Source organism: Dendrobates tinctorius, unplaced genomic scaffold (genome assembly GCF_039654945.1).
Source record: "Dendrobates tinctorius isolate UK_male_01 unplaced genomic scaffold, ASM3965494v1 ptg000115l, whole genome shotgun sequence".
Taxonomy (NCBI): domain Eukaryota; kingdom Metazoa; phylum Chordata; class Amphibia; order Anura; family Dendrobatidae; genus Dendrobates; species Dendrobates tinctorius.
Window position 1 is genome coordinate 23,718,188 of NW_027361783.1, and position 15,593 is coordinate 23,733,780.

Consider the following 15,593-nt stretch of genomic DNA (forward strand, 5'->3'; position numbering starts at 1 on the left):
TTCCCTGTGTAACCGGATATGTGGTGCATCTTTCCAGACTGCAGCATGTCTTTATCTTGCAGATATGCTCTGTCTCTGCAAGATAAATAGCACCATCCAACGTATAGGATGCGGCAATTCTGTACAGTTCAATCAACACATGCGGAATCACCAGTGTTCAAAAGTCGCCCATCGCTTTGGATGGAGCGCTGCTGGATACTGACAGTGGAAACATACCCTTACTGTCTGCTGACAGCGCTACAGCCAATCCGCCTGCACAAAGGGGTGGCAACAGACTAGAGCAGACAGCAATCACTGGAAAAGGGGGAAGGAGGCTCCTTGCATCGTCTCGTCCAACCACTTGCACCAGTGACCCATTTCCGTCACATCTCCTCCAGTTCCTTTCCCCTGCTGTCACCCCTCACCTAACTAAAATATTTAACCTCTCTCTCTTGTATCTTTCCCTCCTCATTTAAGCATGCCATCATACATCTACTACTTAAAAAACCATCCCTCGACCAAAACTGTGCCACTAACTATAGACCTGCCTCTAATCTTCCCTTCATCTCTAAACTCATGGAACGCCTGGTCCACTCCCGTCTTATCCGCTGTTTGATAACTCTCTTCTCAACCCTCTCCAATCCGGTTTCCGCACTTTACACTCTACTGAAACTGCCCTCACTAAAGTCTCTAATGATCTACTAACAGCTAAATCTCATTACTCCATGCTAATTCTCTTGGATCTGTCTGCAGCATTCGACACTGTGGATCATCAGCTCCTCCTCACTATGCTCCATTCAATTGGCCTCAAGGACACTGTTCTCTCTTGGTTCTCCTCCTATCTCTCTGACAGCTCCTTTACTGTATCTTTTGCTGTCTCCTCCTCTCGTCTTCCCCTTACTGTTGGGGTTCCTCAAGGATCAGTCCTAGGCCCTCTCCTCTTCTCTTTGTACACTGCCCCTATTGGTCAAACAATCAACAATTGGATTTGGTTTCCAGTACCATCTCTATGCTGATGACACCCAATTATACGCTTCTCCTGACATCACGCTAGCCTTTCTAGAAAACACCAGCGATTGTCTAAACACTGTGTCTAACATCATGTCCTCACTATATCTGAAACTGAACCTGTCAAAGACTGAACTCCTTGTGTTTCCTCCAGCTACTAATGTACCTACTGTATACCCAACATTGCCATTTCCGTGTGTGGTTCCACCATTACTCCCCAGCAACATGCCCATTGTCTTTTGGGGTCATACTTGACTCCGAGCTTTCCTTCGTCCCCCACATATGATCACTGTCTCTCTCTTGTTATCTGCACCTCAAAAACATTTCTAGAATTCGACCTTTTCTTACTTTTGACTCCGCAAAAACTCTTACGGTTTCTCTTATTCATTCTCGTCTCGACAATTGTAACTCTCTTCTAATCGGTCTCCCTCTTACCAAACTCTCCCCCCTCCAATCTGTTTTGAATGCTGCTGCCAGGATCATATTCCTCGCCAATCGTTACACCGATGCCTCTACCTTATGCCAGTCATTACACTGGCTACCCATCCACTCCAGTACAAACTTATTACCCTCACCCACAACACCCTCCATGGCTCAGCACCACCCTACATCTCCTCCCGGATGCGTCGTGTTTTGGCGGCCGCGACGCACAGAAAAACGTTACATGTAACTTTTTTTGTGCGTCGTGTCCGCCATTTTCGACCGCACATGCGCGGCCAAAACTCCGCCCCCTCCTCCCTGGACATTACAATGGGACAGCGGATGCGTTGAAAAACTGCATCCGTTGCCCCCGTTGTGCTAAACTTTCACAACGTGCGACGCTACGTCGCCCCGACACAGGGCGACGTGCGTTGCACGTCACTAGTGAAAGTAGCCTTAGAGCAGTGAGCACAAGTGAGGAGTGACTGGCAAGGCTTTGACTTGCAACTGGGCTCCTCCCACATGAACACATAGCTGTACTGTGATTGGCTGCTCAGTGCAGTGAGTGCACACACATGATCTGTGATAGATCACAATGTGGTCACAGAGACTTGTCAGGCTGAGTGCACAAGTTGCGGATTCCGATGCGGGTTTTTACGTGCGGAAACGCAGGTAAAACCGCAGGTAAAGTGACCTGCGGTTTGGTCTGCTGTTTTGCCCTGCGGTTTCACACCTCTACTATGTTAAAGGCGTGAAACCGCTACGGAAACCGCCCAAACAATTGACATGCTGCGGTTTGTAAACCGCAGCAAAACCGCGCGGAAAAACCGCAGCGTGAGCACAGCGTTTTTGAAAACTAATAGGCTTTCATTCAGGGCTGTGGAGTCGGTAAGCCAAACCTGCGACTCCAACTCCCACATATATTGCTTATATTTAAGTGAAAAATGTATTCTAGTACAATGTGAACATCAGCCATTAAATCATTTTTATGATAAAATAATCAAGATATTTAGATAGAACATAATATTTATTGGAATACAACTTTAGAACACAAAAAGCTAATAAATTGTAAACATGTAATACACTATGTAATATCGATTACACACATATATATATATATATATATATATATATATCTCTATCACTATGTAATAAACTATAAGTGGCAAAAACACAGTTTTCAACAAAAACATACTAAATAACATTTGTGCAGTCTATGAATTTGTTCTAAGAAATAAAATTGCCTCCATCAGATCCTCCTTCATAGATGACCTCAAATCTGACCTAATAATTTTAAGGCTAGAGAACAACCTCTCTACAGTAACTTGGGTTGGAGGCAAAGCCGTAACCACACGGGCAACATCTCTAACAATTTCCGGGTATAAAGGAATTGCCTCATGCACTGTCAGTTTTGATGAACGGTTGAATTTTTCTATTTCTTTGAGAACAAGTGAAACATTTTGCTGAAATATGGTCAGTCTGCTTGCTATAGGAGACAGAGTGAACTCTTTCCTTGCGGCAACGCTTTGCCTGCTCCATGTCATACAAATACTTGTCAAAGTCAAACTCCTCATCTGATGAGGATGAAGATATGGCAGCAGTAGCACTGTCAGGACCCAAGTCCTCTTGCGCCTGGCAGTCCTCCTGTAGGCCACTCTTCCTAACTGCTACCTCAGTCCGAGCTTCTTTTCCTTTAGTAAGCTGTTGATCATCAAGCAATATACGATGACTTGGGTCCACATAAACAGCTGCCAGAAAATTTTCATTTTCCAATAGCTGTGCCTCTCTCCATTTCATTGAAGCAGAAATGCCATCTGCGATTAAACAGCAAAACAGCAAGTTCTTCCGCTCCCTCATGAAAATGCCAGGAGTTAAATCCTCAGCTTGTAATTTTTTAGTCACAGTAAAAGGGTGATTAAGAAATTCCTTCAATTCAGCCACCTGTGTCCATTGACCTTCATTTAGGGTTACCTGAGGGTTCGCCATATCTATAAGAAACGGATTTAGTTGATCAACAATTGCCCTTTTCCAGCACGTCTCTTCAAGATGGAATCAATTTTAGGGGTTCTGGCGGCAATAACCAATTTCCTCACTTTTCCAATCAGATTTCCAGCATGTCCCTCTTGCAGACTATCTTATTGCCAGCTGCAGCGTGTGCACAACACAGTGCATGTGATGAATAGGAAAGTGTTTTGAAGCAGCTTCAACAAGATCATCTATTTCTACAGTATAATTTTGCTGTTCTTCTGTAGTAATGTGTTTGTTCCTCAGTTACATGAGCAGCACTGTGGCCTCCCATCTCAAACATACTGAATCCTAAATGTTCCTCTAGCTGTTGTTCATTACTCTCATTCATCAGTGTAATTGTACTTATGTTTGAAGCATTGTCCGTTACAATAGCAAGAACCTGTTCTTTTTTGAGTTCGTAATCTTGCAGAACTTTTTCCACTAAGGCCTGGAGAAACTGGCTGCTGTGATGAGCTTTAGTATCTTTTACTGCCAGCGTGTTGGTAACAATTTTTGTTGTCACAAACATACCGAACATTGATGGCAAAATAATTCACTCTGTGACGTGTGCAGGCATCCATTTTAAGAAACATGAAGCGTCTTTTGAGAGTCTTTTTAAGATCTTCCTTTTGTTTAACCCTATAACGCATACCCATAGAAGTCTACACATTCACGCATCTGGGGCCTTTTAGGCCTGTTTACAATTATGATGGAATAACTCAAATAAAAATACTTTTCAAAGTTTATTGCAAAGTAAGAATGCATTCCCACTAGCGCTGGGGTCCGCCAGGATGGGATTCCGTAATGGATCTGACCTCCTGGTGACCCCAGCTAAGGCTGGCGGACGCATACCTGGGGCCTCCCAGGCCTGCCAGGTTACTTGTTTTCTATTTTCTGTAAAATTACTTTAGTTAGAATTTTGAAACTCTAGGTATTCCTCAGGTATATAGTTGTTAGTAAATTCCAGTTGTTCATATTTTTTTATGTTATAGGCATTTCGGTATAACAACCTTTTTTTGGGACTACCCCATATTCACGCACCTGGGGCCTTTTAGGCTTGTATGCAAATAACACGGAATAACTCAAATAAAAATACTTTTCAAAATTTATTTTACAATTGCAAAGTAAGGATGCATTCCCACTAGCGCTGGGGTCCACCAGGAGGTGATCCGTAATGGATCCGTAATCCGTAGAGCAAGTGTTTTTACTATGTCGGAACATAGGTCTTTCTGAACTGGAGCATCAGCTTCTTTGCCACAGTAAATCAGACCATTCATCCCATAATAGCTTGCTGAATCACACATCCAGAAAATTTTTATGCCATACTTAGCTGGCTTACTGGGCATATACTGAATGAATTTGCAACGTCCCCTAAAGGCAAGAAGTTGCTCGTCCACTGTCACATTATCACTGGAATGGTAAAGCTTTGTACAGTTCTTGATAAAAAGATTCCAGATATAGCTAATAGGGGCTAATTTATCGGTTGCCAACCTCACAGGGCGAGTTCTCTTTTCATCAAAACGAAGGCTTCTCCGAATACCCTCAAATCTATTGATGGACATAGTAGCTTTGTAGTGTGGATCTGCAAATGGGTTCTGAAATAACTCTCTGATTGGACCATCGTATGATTTTGTCGACCCTGCCAGAAGAGTAAGGCCAATATAAGCATATAGTTCCTCTTTAGTTATATTTTTCCATGTTTTTTTTCTTCCTGACGCGAAACGTTTTCCTTCTACGTTAGTACACAAAACTACCTCATCTGCAATATCATCCGAAACAAATTTACAGAAAACATCTCTTTTGGACATGAATTGGGGAATTCCGACAGCTCCTTGAGCAACTCTAATAATGTTATGTGATGGGGTGCGTGCAGGAGCCGCAGCAGTACTGTTCCAAAAAATATTCATTTCAGATGTTCTATTTGAACGTTCTGCTGGATCCACTACTTCATCATCTGAAGAATCGCTGGACGATGAAGTTGATACATTAGCTGGTGGCATGTACTCTTCATCAGACAAAGAAATTTCACTTTCTTCATCACTATTGAAAACAATCACCTCGATTTCATGGTCAGTCAATCCCCTGGAAGTAGACTGTGCCATTGTAATTTTAGATGTCAGTAAACTAAAAAGAAAAAAGAAAAAAAAGATTACAATCAGGCTTGTGCACTGTAAACAGTATGTGATAAGACTCTTTGTTAGGGACAGGTCCCAGCACACCAAGCGATATAAAGCAGGTAAAGTGCAGCCCCCCTCCTCTTACCTCCAACAGATCACTTTCTTGTAGCGCAGTAGAAGCCTCTGGTTTTGGAGCTCAGAAAGTTTCTATTTCCAGACAAAAGAAAGCTGACTTCTTCCTCCAAAGTCTCTCCAGCAATTAGGACAAAAAGACCTGCGATGAGGTCAGAGACACATGACTTTGTGAGGGAGCCTCCCATCCAAGATCACATGACCATTTTGTCATGCAGAACCCACACTCTTCCCAGCAATAGTAGAGTCATAAAAGTTCTTCCCCAGCAACAATACAGACAAAAAGACTGAGTATCACATGTAAACCTAGTACAGGCCTAAAAGGCCCCAGGTGCGTGAATATGGGGTAGTCCCAAAAAAAAGTTGTTATACCGAAATGTCTAACATAAAAATATATGAATAACTGGAAATTACTAACAACTATATACCTGAGGAATACCTAGATTTTCAAAATTCTAACTAAAGTACTTTTACAGAAAATAGAAAACAAGTAACCTGGCAGGCCTGCGAAGCCCCAGGTATGCGTTCTTCTTCTATCACTAATTTTCTAATACTTTCTCTTTCCATTGAAACACCAAGTTTGGGGGCCATTTCTCCATTAAGAGCTGTAAAAGCTGGTCGTGCAAATAATGTTAATGGTACACCGTCCTTCACAACAAGCTGTATGAGCTGTCTTTTAGACATATCTGCTGTCATTGTTACAGTAACTTTGCCACTTACAAAATATCTCGTTAATGATGTTTGAGACGCTCTTTCCTCCTCCTTTGCCTGGCAGGAAGTGTTAAGGCCCCGTCTCACTAAGCGATCTCGGTAGCGAGATCGCTGCCGAGTCACAACTTTTGTGACGTAACAGCGATCTCACCAGCGAGATCGCCGTGTGTGACAGCGATCAGCGAGCGGCCCCCCTGCCAGTATCGCTGGAAGAAACCTCTGGACATTTCTTTGGTCGCTGGTCTCCCGCTGGCCAGCACGCATCGCTGTGTGACAGGCGGGAGACCAGCGATCAGGTGTAAAAAATAATAAAAAAAATAAAAAATATAGTTATTCTCACCTTCCGACATCCCGTTCAGCCATCCAGCCTCTCTCCACACTCCGGTCCCAGTGATCCTTTGCACGAATGACCGCGAAACTTTGTTATCCCGCGAGACCGTGACGTTTCGCAGTCATTCGTGCAAAGGATCACTGGGACCGGAGCGTGGAGAGAGGCAGGATGGCTGAACGGGATGTCGGAAGGTGAGAATAACTTTATTTTTTATTTTGATTCTATTTTTTACAGGGATGGCCAGCGATGCCGGGCGCTCGGCATCGCTGTGTTGATCGCTGGTGAAGCTGTCTGTGTGACAGCTCACCAGCGATCACATAGCGACTTACCAGCGATCCTGACACCTTGATATCGGTGTCGGGATCGCTGGTAAGTCGCTTAGTGTGACGGGGCCTTTAGTCTGTGTGCTACCCGGCTTTCATTCTTTTTGGTACAGATAAGATATGGAGACAGATATGGATAAATGGATATACAGATAGAGCAGATTTCTAATCTGCTTTTGCTATTGAAAACATTATCTATGAGCTCAAAAACCTTTCAAGTGATGCGGTTTTTTAAAAATCTGATTGGCTTTTGCAGCTGAAAAACGTATCCACAAAAAACACAGCAAAAATGCTGTGTGTGAATGTAGCCTTAGATCAGGAATAGAACAGCCATTTATAGGACATTTCATAACTTTCCCAAATTCCTATGAAAAAATATTCAGCACATTCTGCATTGAACTACTGTACCCAACTTATTATATATTTTAGGAGTCGGTCCATTTTATACCGACTCCACAGCCCTGCTTTCATTGTCCTGTACCATGTCAGCGGAACTGTTGCGTTTCCGCAGGGCCGGAAACGCAGCAGAATCCACAACGTGTGCACATAGCCTAAGTGTCACTGACATAACAGTGGATGTCCAGCAGCTGCAGGATGAGCAGAGCAGAGGCACTGTCAGCCATCTTATCCCTCTCATTATTTTCTGTAGTTCCTACTGCTCTACAGTGGGAAAGTAATAATATAAATCTGAGGCAGAGAAACTCTGTGGACAGATCCGGGGTATATGTATAATATAATGCTCTAAGCATCACTCTGTCCGAAGCCTATATAGAGTGCACAAGTGCGACGCACCTGCGCAGTCCGGCTCCAGACAGAGTTACACACCCACCACGAGATCACGGTAGACGCACTCCCCCCCCAGGAGATCGCGGTATGCGTAAGCACTGAACGCATACCGCGATCTCCGGCACAACACCTTACCGATTCGGTGTTGCTGTGGGGTCTTGCATCTGGCGGTGATGACAGGAGAGGGTGGGGTGTTGGGCCGGAATCGGCGAATGCACAGTCCGCGCTTTCCAACGCCATTTTGTGGAAGACACACTGCAGTGTGTCTTCAAGACAATGGCGCCAGAAAGAGAGGAATGTGCAGGCGCCAATTCCGGCCCAACACCCGACCCTCACATCACGGCACAAAAGATTACCGATAGGGTATTCACCGTGAATTCAGCAGAGGGCGGGTTGTGGCGCCATGCATACCTGGATAGGGGGTTAGAGGACCATGCAAGCCAGGATAGGGGGGTGAGGGGTAGCATGCATGCCAGGATTGGGGGGTGAGGGGTAGCATGCATACCAGGATTGGGGGGTGAGGGGTAGCATGCATACCAGGATTGGGGATGAGGGGACCATGAATACCAGAATTGGTAGGTAAGGGGTGCCATGTATGGTGCAGATATCAGAGTTACTCTGCAAGAACCTGGAACATGTCTCCAAGGATTTACTTATAAGAGTATGTGCACATGTTGCGGATTACTGTGTGGAATTTTCTGTGCGGAATCTGCATCTCTTGGGAGAATCCGCAGGTCTAAATCCGTGAGGTTTTTATGCAGATTTATTGCGGATTTTGTGTGGATTTCGCCTGCATTTTTACACCTGCGGATTCCTATAATGGAATGGGTGTAAAAACGCTTCAGAATACGCACAAAGTATTGACATGCTGCAGAAAATAAAATGCTGCGTTTCCGCTTGGATTTTTCCGCATGTACACAGCGGGTTTTGTCCCCATAGAATAGCATTGTACTGTAAATCACTTGTGGATCCGCAGCAAATCTGCAACGTGTGCACATAGCCTTAGAATAATCAATGCCGGCACATGTCACAGCACTGACTAATGTAGAACACATGGACAAATATCAGATATTAGAAGATAACACAAAAATGCAATACGGACAGGAGTGAAGGCCTGATCCCAGGAGCTTACACTCTGAGGAAATGCTTAAAAAGCCTTCACTAGACCCCTGTACAGCTGTATAATGAGGCCCAGGCTTAAGGGTGTGTGCACAAGCTGCGGATTCTGCTGCGGATTTGGCCCTGTGGATCCGCAGCAGTTTCTGCTACGGTGTACAGTACCATTATTCCCTATGGGAAATGGAAACCTCAGTGCAGATGCTGCAGAATTTTCCGCGCGGATTTTCTGTTTCTAAACCGCAGAAAGAATTGACATGTCAATTCTTTCTGCGGATTCCGCAGCGGTTTACCATCTCCTCCATTGTGGAGATGGTAAAACCGCAGGGCAAAACCACAGGATAATCCACAGATAAACCACAGGTCTTTTGAAAATCCTCGCGGATCAATTCGCAGCAGATTCCGCAGCGTGTGCACACAGCCTTATAGTGAAAGGACAAGAGTGAGGGCCTGTGCCCAGGAGCTACAGTCTGAGAAAATGGTTAAAAAGCCTTCACTAGACCCCTGTACAGCTGTATAATGAGGCCCAGGCTTTATAGTTAAGAGACTGGAGTGATAAAAGTGGGGAAAGTAGCACTTTTTGCAAGAAGAGACTTTTTGAGCCAAAAAGAGCCGGCAATTTTTGGTGAGCGGAGCCGAGAGAGCCAGATCACCAAAAAGAGCCGGACTGCCCATCACTAACACCAATCACTGAGCAGCTGGAGCACTGGCATCTCTAGCACAACTACGCATGCGCACATCACACAGCTTTCCTCTGGCGGTCCCAGGAGAAGGGTCCCACTCCCCCGTGCACAGCACGAGCCACACACCAGGCGTGCCGCCCCCGCCATGGACGAGTCACTGTCATTAATGGCAGACGCGCAGGACCCCGACAAGTAGCGGAGACTCTACACAGCACGGCGCACAGCCGTGTACACGACGTAAGGACGCACGTCCACACACCGCGTTACGTACAGACACTCCCCCCACCTCCCCTGTCCAAGCTCTTGACTCAAGAAAGTTGTCAGCTCCGTGCAGCGCAGTCATATATACCTGACCAGCAGCGCCGGCTCCAGGGAGAGCACACCGGAAACGTGTATCTCCCTCAGCACGCTGGGAGAACGGGCACAACACTCTCCGGTCGCCGCTGTGAGCGCTCAGCTGTGGGGGGCGGTGGCAACTGTACAAAAATGGCAGCGCGCGTCACTCTGCAGTCCCATACTGGTGGGGGCGGAGTCAGAGGACAGCTTCGGGGCCAGTGAGCGGCGAGGTGGGAGGGGCTTAGCTGTCCTGCCGCCAAAAGGGATCTGGTTACACTGGAGCATGCGCATTACATGTATAACGGCCGGTGGCCTGTTTATCCTATACTTGCAGCCGCCGCACAGAGCCTTCAGGGGGCGACATCAACAACTTGAACCGTCGTGCCTCCTATCGTAATAGTCCCGGCAGTGACGCACATACACTTTATGCTGTAGTAATTTTAGAACTTTTAATCTAAATATTGCCATGGTTACCGAAGCACAACTTTCTGTAGTTCTAATTTTTTTTTTCACAAATACATTTTTTTAAAAGGCTGAATGTTTGCAATGTTGAGCCTTGATCTTTGAAGACAGCTGGCTTTCAGCTCTGGGCCAAATCCTGGCTGGTGGCACCATGCCCCCATTGTCTGTGCTTGGGCTTCATCACAGTTTCTGGATTTCTGTTTGTGCACTGAGGATTGACCACAGGATATGAATAGGATGGAGATGTGGGGGGATGTCAGCGGTGACCCTTATGTGCCTGCAGATGGCCGTATCCATCGGATGAGTGCCCCATGTGGCGCTGTACACGTCATACTATGGGGCCGTGCACATGGCCAAGAATCGCAGCGTGCCCGAGCTGCATCTGATTAGTGGATGGTACTCACCCATTCATGTCTATGGGGCCGTGCACATGGCCAAGAATCGCAGCGTGCCCGAGCTGCATCTGATTAGTGGATGGTACTCACCCATTCATGTCTATGGATCGTGCACGTGGCCAAGAATCGCAGCGTGCCCGAGCTGCATCTCATTAGTGGATGGTACTCACCCATTCATGTCTATGGATCGTGCACGTGGCCAAGAATCGCAGCGTGCCCGAGCTGCATCTCATTAGTGGACGGTACTCACCCATTCATGTCTATGGGGCCGTGCACATGGCCAAGAATCGCAGCGTGCCCGAGCTGCATCTGATTAGTGGACGGTACTCACCCATTCATGTCTATGGGGCCGTGCACATGGCCAAGAATCGCAGCGTGCCCGAGCTGCATCTGATTAGTGGATGGTACTCACCCATTCATGTCTATGGGGCCGTGCACATGGCCAAGAATCGCAGCGTGCCCGAGCTGCATCTGATTAGTGGATGGTACTCACCCATTCATGTCTATGGATCGTGCACGTGGCCAAGAATCGCAGCGTGCCCGAGCTGCATCTCATTAGTGGATGGTACTCACCCATTCATGTCTATGGATCGTGCACGTGGCCAAGAATCGCAGCGTGCCCGAGCTGCATCTCATTAGTGGACGGTACTCACCCATTCATGTCTATGGGGCCGTGCACATGGCCAAGAATCGCAGCGTGCCCGAGCTGCATCTGATTAGTGGACGGTACTCACCCATTCATGTCTATGGGGCCGTGCACATGGCCAAGAATCGCAGCGTGCCCGAGCTGCATCTCATTAGTGGATGGTACTCACCCATTCATGTCTATGGATCGTGCACGTGGCCAAGAATCGCAGCGTGCCCGAGCTGCATCTCATTAGTGGACAGTACTCACCCATTCATGTCTATGGGGCCGTGCACATGGCCAAGAATCGCAGCGTGCCCGAGCTGCATCTCATTAGTGGATGGTACTCACCCATTCATGTCTATGGATCGTGCACGTGGCCAAGAATCGCAGCGTGCCCGAGCTGCATCTCATTAGTGGACGGTACTCACCCATTCATGTCTATGGGGCCGTGCACGTGGCCAAGAATCGCAGCGTGCCCGAGCTGCATCTCATTAGTGGACCGTACTCACCCATTCATGTCTATGGGGCCGTGCACATGGCCAAGAATCGCAGCGTGCCCGAGCTGCATCTGATTAGTGGACGGTACTCACCCATTCATGTCTATGGGGCCGTGCACGTGGCCAAGAATCGCAGCGTGCCCGAGCTGCATCTGATTAGTGGACGGTACTCACCCATTCATGTCTATGGGGCCGTGCACGTGGCCAAGAATCGCAGCGTGCCCGAGCTGCATCTGATTAGTGGACGGTACTCACCCATTCATGACTATGGGGCCGTACACATGGCCAAGAATCGCAGCGTGCCCGAGCTGCATCTGATTAGTGGATGGTACTCACCCATTCATGTCTATGGGGCCGTGCACATGGCCAAGAATCGCAGCGTGCCCGAGCTGCATCTCATTAGTGGACCGTACTCACCCATTCATGTCTATGGGGCCGTGCACATGGCCAAGAATCGCAGTGTGCCCGAGCTGCATCTCATTAGTGGACGGTACTCACCCATTCATGTCTATGGGGCCGTGCACATGGCCAAGAATCGCAGCGTGCCCGAGCTGCATCTCATTAGTGGATGGTACTCACCCATTCATGTCTATGGATCGTGCACGTGGCCAAGAATCGCAGCGTGCCCGAGCTGCATCTCATTAGTGGACGGTACTCACCCATTCATGTCTATGGGGCCGTGCACGTGGCCAAGAATCGCAGCGTGCCCGAGCTGCATCTCATTAGTGGACCGTACTCACCCATTCATGTCTATGGGGCCGTGCACATGGCCAAGAATCGCAGCGTGCCCGAGCTGCATCTGATTAGTGGACGGTACTCACCCATTCATGTCTATGGGGCCGTGCACGTGGCCAAGAATCGCAGCGTGCCCGAGCTGCATCTGATTAGTGGACGGTACTCACCCATTCATGTCTATGGGGCCGTGCACGTGGCCAAGAATCGCAGCGTGCCCGAGCTGCATCTGATTAGTGGACGGTACTCACCCATTCATGACTATGGGGCCGTACACATGGCCAAGAATCGCAGCGTGCCCGAGCTGCATCTGATTAGTGGATGGTACTCACCCATTCATGTCTATGGGGCCGTGCACATGGCCAAGAATCGCAGCGTGCCCGAGCTGCATCTGATTAGTGGATGGTACTCACCCATTCATGTCTATGGATCGTGCACGTGGCCAAGAATCGCAGCGTGCCCGAGCTGCATCTCATTAGTGGACGGTACTCACCCATTCATGTCTATGGGGCCGTGCACGTGGCCAAGAATCGCAGCGTGCCCGAGCTGCATCTCATTAGTGGACCGTACTCACCCATTCATGTCTATGGGGCCGTGCACATGGCCAAGAATCGCAGCGTGCCCGAGCTGCATCTGATTAGTGGACGGTACTCACCCATTCATGTCTATGGGGCCGTGCACGTGGCCAAGAATCGCAGCGTGCCCGAGCTGCATCTGATTAGTGGACGGTACTCACCCATTCATGTCTATGGGGCCGTGCACGTGGCCAAGAATCGCAGCGTGCCCGAGCTGCATCTGATTAGTGGACGGTACTCACCCATTCATGACTATGGGGCCGTACACATGGCCAAGAATCGCAGCGTGCCCGAGCTGCATCTGATTAGTGGATGGTACTCACCCATTCATGTCTATGGGGCCGTGCACATGGCCAAGAATCGCAGCGTGCCCGAGCTGCATCTCATTAGTGGACGGTACTCACCCATTCATGTCTATGGGGCCGTGCACGTGGCCAAGAATCGCAGCGTGCCCGAGCTGCATCTCATTAGTGGACGGTACTCACCCATTCATGTCTATGGGGCCGTGCACGTGGCCAAGAATCGCAGCGTGCCCGAGCTGCATCTGATTAGTGGACGGTACTCACCCATTCATGACTATGGGGCCGTACACATGGCCAAGAATCGCAGCGTGCCCGAGCTGCATCTGATTAGTGGATGGTACTCACCCATTCATGTCTATGGGGCCGTGCACGTGGCCAAGAATCGCAGCGTGCCCGAGCTGCATCTGATTAGTGGACGGTACTCACCCATTCATGTCTATGGGGCCGTGCACATGGCCAAGAATCGCAGCGTGCCCGAGCTGCATCTGATTAGTGGACGGTACTCACCCATTCATGTCTATGGGGCCGTGCACGTGGCCAAGAATCGCAGCGTGCCCGAGCTGCATCTGATTAGTGGACGGTACTTACCCATTCATGACTATGGGGCCGTGCACGTGGCCAAGAATCGCAGCGTGCCCGAGCTGCATCTGATTAGCGGACGGTACTCACCCATTCATGTCTATGGGGCCGTGCACATGGCCAAGAATCGCAGCGTGCCCGAGCTGCATCTGATTAGCGGACGGTACTCACCCATTCATGTCTATGGGGCCGTGCACGTGGCCAAGAATCGCAGCGTGCCCAAGCTGCATCTGATTAGTGCACTGTACTCACCCATTCATGTCTATAGGGTTGTGCACATGGCCAAGAATCGCAGCGTGCCCGAGCTGCATGTGATTAGTGGACGGTTCTCACCCATTCATGACTATGGGGTTGTGCACATGGCCAAGAATCGCAGCGTGCCCGAGCTGCATGTGATTAGTGGACGGTACTCACCCATTCATGACTATGGGGCCGTGCACGTGGCCAAGAATCGCAGCGTGCCCGAGCTGCATGTGATTAGTGGACGGCTCTCACCCATTCATGTCTATGGGGCCGTGCACATGGCCAAGAATCGCAGCGTGCCCGAGCTGCATCTGATTAGTGGACCGTACTCACCCATTCATGTCTATGGGGCCGTGCACATGGCCAAGAATCGCAGCGTGCCCGAGCTGCATGTGATTAGTGGACGGTTCTCACCCATTCATGACTATGGGGCCGTGCACGTGGCCAAGAATCGCAGCGTGCCCGAGCTGCATCTGATTAGTGGACGGTACTCACCCATTCATGACTATGGGGCCGTGCACGTGGCCAAGAATCGCAGCGTGCCCGAGCTGCATCTGATTAGTGGACGGTTCTCACCCATTCATGACTATGGGGCCGTGCACGTGGCCAAGAATCGCAGCGTGCCCGAGCTGCATGTGATTAGTGGACGGTTCTCGCCCATTCATGTCTATGGGGCTGTGCACATGGCCAAGAATCGCAGCGTGCCCGAGCTGCATCTGATTAGCAGATGGTACTCACCCATTCATGACTATGGGGCCGTGCACGTGGCCAAGAATCGCAGCGTGCCCGAGCTGCATGTGATTAGTGGATGGTTCTCACCCATTCATGACTATGGGGTTGTGCACATGGCCAAGAATCGCAGCGTGCCCGAGCTGCATCTGATTAGTGGACGGTACTCACCCATTCATGTCTATGGGGCCGTGCACATGGCCAAGAATCGCAGCGTGCCCGAGCTGCATCTGATTAGTGGACGGTACTCACCCATTCATGACTATGGGGTTGTGCACATGGCCAAGAATCGCAGCGTGCCCGAGCTGCATCTGATTAGCGGATGGTACTCACCCATTCATGACTATGGGGACGATTTTCACAGACTGATAAAATAGCGAAGGTGGATAAACTGTATTTTTCTGTCCATTTTCTTGGATGGAGAGAAAGCGGTCATGTGACCCGAACCTAAACTTCATACACTTGTCATTAAAAGTGTAAAAATGTATGAAATGTTGTTAAT

At 48.7% G+C, this 15,593-nt stretch overlaps 1 protein-coding gene across 2 annotated transcripts in view; it reads right to left on the reverse strand.

The window, feature by feature from the left end:
- CEP192 (centrosomal protein 192) overlaps positions 1 to 10,117 on the reverse strand; it is a 325,551-nt gene extending 315,434 nt beyond the window's left edge. For both annotated transcript variants that reach the window (XM_073590043.1, XM_073590042.1), the window contains exon 1: positions 9,963 to 10,117. The gene's annotated coding sequence lies outside the window, so the exon portion shown is untranslated. The remainder of the gene's footprint in view (positions 1 to 9,962) is intronic.
- Positions 10,118 to 15,593: the final 5,476 nt, after the last annotated feature.